The sequence below is a fragment of the Neoarius graeffei genome, chromosome 4 (assembly GCF_027579695.1).
Source record: "Neoarius graeffei isolate fNeoGra1 chromosome 4, fNeoGra1.pri, whole genome shotgun sequence".
NCBI lineage: Eukaryota > Metazoa > Chordata > Actinopteri > Siluriformes > Ariidae > Neoarius > Neoarius graeffei.
In genome coordinates, this window is record NC_083572.1 from 91,662,580 (window position 1) to 91,674,157 (window position 11,578).

Genomic DNA, 11,578 nt, shown 5'->3' on the forward strand with positions numbered 1-11,578 from the left:
GTAGCAGGCAAGCGGGAGTCTATCCCAGCTGACTACGGGCGAAAGGCGGGGTACACCCTGGACAAGTCGCCAGGTCATCACAGGGCTGACACATAGACACAGACAACCATTCACACTCACATTCACACCTACGGTCAATTTAGAGTCACCAGTTAACCTAACCTGCATGTCTTTGGACTGTGGGGGAAACCGGAGCACCCGGAGGAAACCCACGCAGACACGGGGAGAACATGCAAACTCCGCACAGAAAGGCCCTCGCCGGCCCCGGGGCTCGAACCCAGGACCTTCTTGCTGTGAGGCGACAGCGCTAACCACTACACCACCGTGCCACCATGGCTTAAAATATGAAATGAAATGTTTCAACATTAAAAAGTAGACTATAAACAGCAGTAAGCCATAATAAATGAAATAAAGTCAATATTTGGTGTGAGACGACCCTTTGATTTAAAAAAAAAATAGTAGTCTCAGGTACAGTGAGTGCAGTTTGATAAGGAAATGAGCTGCAGGTTTTACTGAGCATCTTACAGAACCAGCCACAGTTCTTCTGGACACTTTGACTGTCACACTAGCTTCTTCATTTTGCACCAAAACCCAGCAGCCTTCATTATGTTTTCTTTTTTTTTTAATCTGAAAAGTGCTCTCTTATGTAATATGCTGCTCAGATACAAACTTTTTTTCTGTAACATTTAATTTTGTGCTGGGGAAAAAAACAACAACAACAATGAATGTTTGGACTCTAAAATGTTTTTGTACTGACTCGATAATGTTGAAGTCATAAAATAGAAATCTATAACAAAGTTTGTATGAAAAGAAAAAGCAGGGTACTTTTGCACAGTACTGTGTATATATATACACACACACACATCCATCCATCCATTATCTGTAGCTGCTTCTCCATCAGGGTTGCAGGTGAACTGGAGCCTATCCCAGCTGACTACGGGTGAAAGGCGGGGTACACCCTGGACAAGTCGCCAGATCATCACAGGGCTGACACATAGACACAGACAACCATTCACACTCACATTCACACCTACGGTCAATTTAGAGTCACCAGTTAACCTAACCTGCATGTCTTTGGACTGTGGGGGAAACCGGAGCACCCGGAGGAAACCCACGCGGACACGGGGAGAACATGCAAACTCCACACAGAAAGGCCCTCGCCGGCCACGGGGCTCGAACCCAGGACCTTCTTGCTGTGAGGCGACAGTACTAACCACTACACCACCGTGCCGCCCACACACATAAAATATGCGAATTCCCTGCGATGACCTGATGACTTGTCCAGGGTGATTTTGATTTGTTTATTCTCATCTCATCTCATCTCATTATCCCTAGCCGTTTTATCCTGTTCTACAGGGTCACAGGCAAGCTGGAGCCTATCCCAGCTGACTACGGGCGAAAGGCAGGGTACACCCTGGACAAGTCACCAGGTCATCACAGGGCTGACACATAGACACAGACAACCATTCACACTCACATTCACACCTACGGTCAATTTAGAGTCACCAGTTAACCTAACCTGCATGTCTTTGGACTGTGGGGGAAACCGGAGCACCCGGAGGAAACCCACGCAGACACGGGGAGAACATGCAAACTCTACACAGAAAGGCCCTCGTCGGCCACAGGGCTCGAACCCGGACCTTCTTGCTGTGAGGCGACAGCACTAACCACTACACCACCGTGCCACCCCTGATTTGTTTATTCAAAATTAAAATGTTTATGCAAATAACATAATAATATATGGATGACACAAGAAAGTACAACCCCGATTCCAAAAAAGTTGGGACAAAGTACAAATTGTAAATAAAAACAGAATGCAATGATGTGGAAGTTTCAAAATTCCATATTTTTATTCAGAATAGAACATAGATGACATATCAAATGTTTAAACTGAGAAAATGTATCATTTAAAGAGAAAAATTAGGTGATTTTAAATTTCATGACAACAACACATCTCAAAAAAGTTGGGACAAGGCCATGTTTACCACTGTGAGACATCCCCTTTTCTCTTTACAACAGTCTGTAAACGTCTGGGGACTGAGGAGACAAGTTGCTCAAGTTTAGGGATAGAAATATTAACCCATTCTTGTCTAATGTAGGATTCTAGTTGCTCGACTGTCTTAGGTCTTTTTTGTCGTATCTTCCGTTTTATGATGCGCCAAATGTTTTCTATGGGTGAAAGATCTGGACTGCAGGCTGGTCAGTTCAGTACCCGGACCCTTCTTCTACGCAGCCATGATGCTGTAATTGATGCAGTATGTGGTTTGGCATTGTCATGTTGGAAAATGCAAGGTCTTCCCTGAAAGAGACGTCGTCTGGATGGGAGCATATGTTGCTCGAGAACCTGGATATACCTTTCAGCATCGATGGTGTCTTTCCAGATGTGTAAGCTGCCCATGCCACACGCACTAATGCAACCCCATACCATCAGAGATGCAGGCTTCTGAGCTGAGCGCTGATAACAACTTGGGTCGTCCTTCTCCTCTTTAGTCCGAATGACACGGCGTCCCTCATTTCCATAAAGAACTTCAAATTTTGATTCGTCTGACCACAGAACAGTTTTCCACTTTGCCACAGTCCATTTTAAATGAGCCTTGGCCTAGAGAAGACGTCTGCGCTTCTGGATCATGTTTAGATACGGCTTCTTCTTTGAACTATAGAGTTTTAGCTGGCAATGACGGATGGCATGGTGAATTGTGTTCACAGATAATGTTCTCTGGAAATATTCCTGAGCCCATTTTGTGATTTCCAATACAGAAGCATGCCTGTATGTGATGCAGTGCCGTCTAAGGGCCCGAAGATCACGGGCACCCAGTATGGTTTTCCGGCCTTGACCCTTACGCACAGAGATTCTTCCAGATTCTCTCAATCTTTTGATGATATTATGCACTGTAGATGATGATATGTTCAAACTCTTTGCAATTTTACACTGTCGAACTCCTTTCTGATATTGCTCCACTATTTGTCGGCGCAGAATTAGGGGGATTGGTGATCCTCTTCCCATCTTTACTTCTGAGAGCTGCTGCCACTCCAAGATGCTCTTTTTATACCCAGTCATGTTAATGACCTATTGCCAATTGACCTAATGAGTTGCAATTTGTTCCTGCAGCTGTTCCTTTTTTGTACCTTTAACTTTTCCAGCCTCTTATTGCCCCTGTCCCAACTTTTTTGAGATGTGTTGCTGTCATGAAATTTCAAATGAGCCAATATTTGGCATGAAATTTCAAAATGTCTCACTTTCGACATTTGATATGTTGTCTATGTTCTATTGTGAATACAATATCAGTTTTTGAGATTTGTAAATTATTGCATTCCATTTTTATTTACAATTTGTACTTTGTCCCAACTTTTTTGGAATCGGGGTTGTACATGTACTTATTTCCATTGTGGTACATTATAAAAAAAAAAAAACACGTGACTTGGTTCAATAAGGGTGTACTCCGTCTCTCGCCTATAGTCAGCTAGGATAGGCTCCAGCTTGCCTGCGACCCCGCACAGGATAAGCGGCTACAGATAATGGATGGATGGATGGATATGCCTAATTCTCTGAAGCTATTTGCCAAGTTGCTTTTGTGTTTAATGTCATATGCTGATTTAGTTTTGTTAAATCACAACACAGAAAAAAAAAATCTCCATTTCATTTTGCCCTTTGAATGTAGATATGTCAGGCTTCCGAGACATATTTATTTTTGTTATTTGCTTCTTTCAGAAATACAGTTTTCAGAAATATTTGTGTCATGAAGTCTTACAGCTTGTTTAATTTTATTCTCACAAGTGTATGGTGATGAGTTATTAAGATGGAGAGAAAAAAAATCTCTGAGGTTATATTATTTAATCACTGTTGAGTAAAACATTGCTTTCTTATCCTTTGAAAGTGCTCAGAGTTTGACTTTCAGACAGAATGTGAGCTGAATCTCGAGCAAGGTTCAAAGAGAATGTAAAAGCATCTTGGCTCAGTTCAAAGCCCGTAGCGTATCGTATTCACACCGACTTCACCTTTGGAGAGCTTAGGCCTTGATTCTTTGTGAGATTCTTTACCATTTCTGTGTATACTACCTCTGTTTTGTTTGCTCAGGTAAGAGAATACAGAGTTCTGAATGTCATGCCCTGACATTTCCATTTTGTTTACTGTGTTAGCATTTACCAAAGCTACATTTACATTTAAATTTACATTTAACAACATGTGACAGACGTCCTTATCCAGAGTGACTTACAGAAGTGCGTTTAGGTCTCCAGCAACAACATATTCTCAAGCTAGTGCAAATAGATCAAGGTCTAAGTGTATTGTTTAGCTAAACCCTGTTAGAGAAGAGCTTGGACAGCAACAAACAGTCCATGTCAAGACTTTTTTTTTTAAATTCATGCTCATTTAAAGTAAAACAATCCAGAATCACATTTGTCAAGTCAAGTTTGTTTGTATAGCGCTTTTAACAATAGATATTGTCCCAAAGCAGCTTTACAGAATCTGAATGACCCAAGACGTGAGCCAATTTTATCCCTAATCTATCCCCAATGAGCAAGACGGTGGCGACGGTGGCAAGGAAAAACTCCCCCAGACGACACGAGGAAGAAACCTCGAGAGGAACCAGACCCAAAAGGGAACCCATCCTTACCTGGACAACAACAGACAACATGACTATAACATTAACAGTTTTAACATAAAGTCAGTTTCGTTGATGTTATAACTCTTCATTAATGGAAACTTGAGTGCAAGACTGTTCATGACAACCACAGTCCTAAAGTTAGCAAGTCAACTGTAGTCCTCAGCCATAAAAGCATTACTGTAAGTGTCCAGAGTGTCTTCCAAGTGTGACTTTCAACTGTCCATATGGGGCCGTCCTCCACAGGAGCGATGTGATGAGACTCCAGCCAGACACAGGGTACCAGAATGGATCAAACAGGTCCGAGGAGCAGAAGAGGTCAGCACCTCGATCCCAGGATTGACATGTAACTCAGAGGGACAGATTTTTTGGGGGAGAGATGAGAGAGAAAACAGGTTGTTAGGTATGCCTAGTGTCACCTGAATAAGTAGGTACAGTATACATTTTGCGCTGAGTACAAGCAGGGACTCCGGCAAAACTAACTATGACAGCATAACTAAAAGGGGAGAGCCAGAAGGTAACACAGGCATGAGGGAGCCCCAGGACATAAAGCAGCAGCCACTACACCGTCAACAAACTCGAGTGAGCAAGCGAGTGGGGCACTGACAGCATCCATGCATCCCAGTTTACCAAAACACTCTGTCTCTGAGGACCCTCCAGATCTACACCTTTACCTCATAAACAGCATTAACAAAAGGCTTGACGAAACAGATATGTTTTCAACCTAGACTTAAATGCTGAGACTGTGTCTGATTCCCGAAATTTGTGATGTGTTTTGAGATTCTGCTGATGACGTGTTTGCTGTTGCTGGATTGTTTTTCCCCCTGAGATGAGAAGTTAGCAGTTGTGTGCCACTCTAACACCACAGGAGGACATTGCTTGTGCAAAAAAAAGTTTAACAATCTGACGCATAAGACACGACAATCAGGCCTTGCTGTTACTCCTAAAAACAAAACAGCAAGAGCTTCTTTTCTCACTCACCATTTTCTGGCAACATTCAGTGTCATATTAATGCAAAATCCAACATACTTGTAAGTGGAAACTTTTGTGCAAATCTTGGACTCACAGTTGAACATTGCAGAATCCAGTGCAGCTATAACATGCAGTTGTCCCACGGACTCAGTTTGGCTAATTAGCAACCAGCAAAATAATGAGCACAAGATCATTCACTGTCAGAAATAGAAGTAGAGTAGGAGTCCATTTCTGTCCCCCAAGGTACAGTGTACACTAATGTATCCCCAAGGGCTCATTATTGGACCTCAAGGTCACTATGTGTACCTTTTTTTGGGCTAAAAAGGTGGATGTATGTTCCTAAGCAGTTTATCTCTTTCTGGCATATCACTGCAGTGACATGGCTACTCTGACAGCTCCAGCCATCAACGTTTCTTGGGAGGAATTACAGTAGTGGTTTCCTGTTGCCTTCTACTGGATTATTATAGAGGTTTTCTCCTCTCAACCATTTACACACACACATTCACACCTATGGACAATTTAGAGTAACCAGTTAGCCTAACCGCATGTCTTTGGACTGTGAGAGAAACTGGAGCACCCACACAGACACAGGGAGAACATGCAAATTCCACACAGATCCCCCCCCAATCGGCCATGAGGTCCGAACCCAGAACCTTGCTTTGAGGCGACAGTGCTAACCACTGCATCACCGTGCCACCTAAGCAGTTAATAAAGGGTACAAATAAGTACCTTAGAGGGTACTGGACCGGTGACAAGCTGTTGTACCCACTAAAGGTACAATAATGCACTTAATTTTCTGAGAGTGCTGAAGGTGGTATTAACCTAAAAGTTGATGGTGACTAATGGACTAAAGCTCTGCTGCATCATGTACACGATGTATGAAGTGAAGCCTGAAGCAGCTGGTACTTTATCAGCATTGTGGTTAATGTACGAAACTGTTGGTCAAAGTGGAAAGATGTCAGCAAAATAAGTTGAAACTAAAAAAGGCAACTTCGAATTTCATTATATAATTTATTTTGGATGGCACTGATGTTTTTAGTGAAGAAGTAAGTTCGTAGCCTCTGTTTAAAGCCAGCCAGTGATTCAGCAGTTTGAGAAAGTTCGTAAACCATGTGGATGCCAGGACAGGAAAGAGTCTTGATGCATCTCAAGCCATGTTGTCAGATGGTGTGATCTGAGAGTTCTCTTGAGAGATCACAAGATCTTGACATGGTAAACAATCTCCAAGGATATACAGCAGCTTTGTCTCACTGGGATTTAGTTTCAGATGACCACCAGACACATGACTGTCTGAGGAAGGAAAGGCTGGGTTGAGGATGAGTTGAGTGTCATCAGCATCGGAATGTGACACTTTTTTATTTTGTTATACTGTGTTCCCGGTGGTGTAGTGGTTAGCGCTGTCGCCTCACAGCAAGAAGGTCCTGGGTTCGAGCCCCGGGGCTGGCGAGGGCCTTTCTGTGTGGAGTTTGCATGTTCTCCCCGTGTCCGCGTGGGTTTCCTCCGGGTGCTCCGGTTTCCCCCACAGTCCAAAGACATGCAGGTTAGGTTAACTGGTGACTCTAAATTGACCGTAGGTGTGAATGTGAGTGTGAATGGTTGTCTGTGTCTATGTGTCGGCCCTGTGATGACCTGGCGACTTGTCCAGGGTGTACCCCGCCTTTCGCCCGTAGTCAGCTGGGATAGGCTCCAGCTTGCCTGCGACCCTGTAGAAGGATAAAGCGGCTAGAGATAATGAGAATGGGATACTGTGTTCCAGGTTAAAGGCCTAATTGGACACATAGTCTATGATCACAGAACAAGCGGACAGTGAAGCAAAACAGTTCCTACATGCAGTACAGACATAATGGAGAGAAGTCTAATAAGATCATAAGACAAAAAACCAACAACAAAAAACAGATTTGTCTGGCAGAGCTACATACTGTATGTGCACAGTCCATGTGCTAGTATTAATCCCAGCATTAATACAATTTTGATATATTTTTAAACCATTCACTCAAAGGCAAATTACATACTGTATTACAACCCCAATTCCAAAAAAGTTGGGACACTGTGTAAAACATAAATAAAAACAGAATGCGTTAATTTGAAAATAATGGAAACCCTATATTTCATTGAAAATAGTACAAAGACAACATATCAAATGTTGAAACTGAGAAATGCTATCTATCTATCTATCTATCTATCTATCTATCTATCTATCTATCTATCTATCTATCTATCTATCTATCTATCTATCTATCTATCTATCGAAAAATATATGCTCATTTTTAATTTGATGTCAGCAACACGTTTCAGAAAAGTTGGGACAGGGGCAACAAAAGACTGAAAAAGATGTGTAATGCTAAAAAATAACTAATTTGGTTAATTGGTAACAGGTCAGTAACATGATTGGGTATAAAAAGAGCATCCCAGAGAGGCGGAGTCTCTCAGAAGTAAAGATGGAGAGGGGTTCACCGCTCTGTGAAAGACTGTGTGGGCAAACAGTGCAACAATTTAAGAATAACGTTCCTCAGTGTAAAATTGCAAAAAAATTGGGTATCACATCATCTATGGTCCATCATATCATTAAAAGATTCAGAGAATCTGGAGAAATCTCTGTATGCAAGAGACAAAGGTGAAAACTGACACTGGCTGCCTGTGATCTTCAGGACCTCAGGCAACACTGCATTAAAAGCAGACATGTGCACTGAAAAAAATGGCCTGTTAAATTAACACAAAAAAATCTTGTACATTGGTTGTACTTATTAAAATCATATCCACTAAGACCAATTAAGTCATGTTCAGTCAAACAGAACATGACTTAACTGGTCTTAGTGGATATGATTTTAATAAGTGCAACCGATGTACAAGATTTTTTTGTGTTAATTTAACTGGCCATTTTTTTCAGTGTGTCTGTAGAGGAAATCAGTGTATGGGCTCAGGAACACTTCAGAAAACCATCATCTATGAAAAGAGTTAATTACTGCATCCACAAATGCAAGTTAAAACCAGATATAAACAATATCCAGGAACAACGCCACCTTCTCTGGCCCTGAGCTCTTTTACAATGGACTGAGGTGAAGTGGAAAATTGCCCTGAGGTCTGATGAATCAAAAGTAGAAATTCTTTTTAGAAATCATGGACACCGCATCCTCCAGGCTAAAGAGGAGAGGGACCATCCGGCTTGTTATCAGTGCACAGGTCAAAAGCCAGCATCTGTGATGTACACGATGATGGATTTGTGCCATAGGACAGATCAGTCAATGTACTCAATGCACAAATGTATAAAATATTGATAGGATTGTATTAACTTTACATTCACGACTACTTTCAACCTGATATTATATGTATAAATTGGAACAGGGTACATTATATGGCCAAAAGTATATGGACACCTGACCATCACATCCATATGGACTTGTTGAACATCCCAGTCCAAATCCATTGGCATTAAAATGTAGTTTATTTCCCTTTGCTGTTGTAATAGCCTCCACTTTTCTGGGAAAACTTTCCACTAGATTTTGTAATGTGGCTGTGGGAATTTGTGTTCATTTAGCCACAAGAGCATTAGTCAAGTAGAGAATTGATGTCTGATGGTGCACAGGGGGCGTTCCACTTGATCGCAAAAGTGTTGAGGTCATGGTTCTGAGGTGAGGGCTCACTTGAGTTCTTCCACACCAATCTTGGCACATCATGTCTTCATGGACCTCACTATACTGTATGAACAGTAGCACTAGAGCAGCTTGGGCCTCCTAGCTCCATTGAATGGGAAATCTTAATGTTATAGCATACAAAGACATCCTATACAAATGTGTGTTTACAACTTTGTAGAAACAGTTTGGGAAAGAACCACATTTCAGTGTGATGGCCAGGTGTCCACATACTTTTGGCCAGTGCATTTTGTTTGATTTGTTATCATTTGAAGTCTTACCAAAAAAAAAAAGAAAGAAAGAAAAGGTCAAACTGCTAACTCCACCCCAAATCCTTACCTTAACCTTTGTAAATTTGAGTCATGCAAATTGTTACATATTTGCATGTCTGATTCCATGCTGGTTCCTCTTTTATGTGTAGCTTGACACTAAAAGGGAGATCTCAGTAAAAGAATGCAAAAGAAAAATGGAAATATAAGTGTCTTGAAAATGTATTTTGATGTAGACCGACAGTGCAAGATCATGCTACTGGATTATGTTGTCAAATATTTGATTTGCATGAAATGAGTGATTATACGTATTATTACTTTGTACATATTTGCAATTTACTGAAGGGATTTGGTGTAAATATATGCAATGATACAGTGAATAACATCATATTTGAGCCATATATGACACGTTAAATCAGTACGAGATGCATAAAAATGACAGATCTCTCACAGATGTCATCTGAAACCAAAGTTGAAGTGCCATTTTGGAAGAGAAAGACTGATTTCACCCATAGCCAAGCTGTGTTTCAGATATGATTTCACTGTCTCCTACAAGAGGTTGGATTGTAAATATGCTTTAAAAGAGATAAGTGAAGCTTTTTTCCTACTCCAATGCCTGCTCAGGTACAACGATACCTTATTTAAAAAAAAAAAAAATTGCAGTAATTTACAGCAATCATTTCTAAATTGCAGATAATGAAGCCATTTAAACAAGCATCTCTGAGATTTCACTAGCTATGTCATCTCAGTTCACGTATTCTCTTCCACGTCTCCGTGTTGGAACGTGTTTGGGTGCATGATGGAAAGAGAAAAAGATAAAAGTTAAGAGGGTGCGAGGGAATGCTTTGTTTAACAGCAGGACTCCTAATTTCTGTCATGTTTGGTGCAGGTTAATGAGATCTGCTAAATAATGCATAGACTGCACTGCCCTCATGTGCCATAGAAGAGAACAGTTTGGTATCTCCCTTTGTTTCCTCTCTGGCATGCCTTCCCCGTGGAAAAGGAATTGCTAAAGAATTTCTCGTTTACGTCGGAGCTGCATCAATCATGCAATGATAATGAAGTGTTTTATTCATCTTATTCTACAGCACTGGTCAACTTTCAAGAATTACATTTTTTTTTAATTTATTAATGAACAACAGTTTGGATATTTTATTCATTTATCCAGACATTTAATGTTGTGAAATGTCTGAGACAAGTTAGGTCCAGCCTTTCTTTTTTCTCTCTTTTGATAGATAGATAGATAGATAGATAGATAGATAGATAGATAGATAGATAGATAGATAGATAGATAGATAGATTGTCTTACAAAAGTATTCATCCCCCTTGGTGTTTGTCTTGTTTTGTTGCATTACAAGCTGGAATTAAAATGGATTTTTGGAGGTTAGCACCATTTGATTTACGCAACAGGACTATAATTTTAAAGGTAAAAATTGTTGTTTTATTGTGACACAAACAATAATTAAGATGAAAAAACAAAAATCTGGAGTGTGCATAGGTATTCACCCCCCAAAGTCAATACTTTGTAGAGCCAGCTTTTGCTGCAATTACAGCTGCAAGTCTCTTGGCGTATGCAGGGCTGCCAACTTTTCGAAATTCCTTGGAGTGAGATTTTTTTTTGGGGGGGGGGGGTCGACGGCAAAATTTTTCCGCACACCATGCAGTAAGTGGGAATTTTGTATTCAGTTTGATATTCATTTGTCCCCCTGCATTCTGGTGTTTTGTTTGTGGGTCGTCCAGCTGGAGATGGACAATGGGGGGGGGGGGGGGGGGGGTGTTGAGATTTTGGATTTAGTAGATGTTCCTGCATTCTGGTGGATTTTTGGAGTGGCCTGCTGTGCCATACCTACATTCTTACACACCCTGACTTGCCAAGCCTTCAGCTTGTGGCCAACAAAAGCACCAAGTTTTGGCTTAAAAGCCCCCACACTAGAAAACTACAGATGACTGCCAATGTTCCTGTAGCCCTATAGACCTGTGTTTCAGATTTAAAGGCAAGTTCATGTTTGAAAATATTTCATCAGCTAAGCCTAAACACCTTCTGAATTGAAACTAAATGTTAAGTTTTTAATAACTGTTGCAAAAAATAAGATTGTCCCTCACTGAC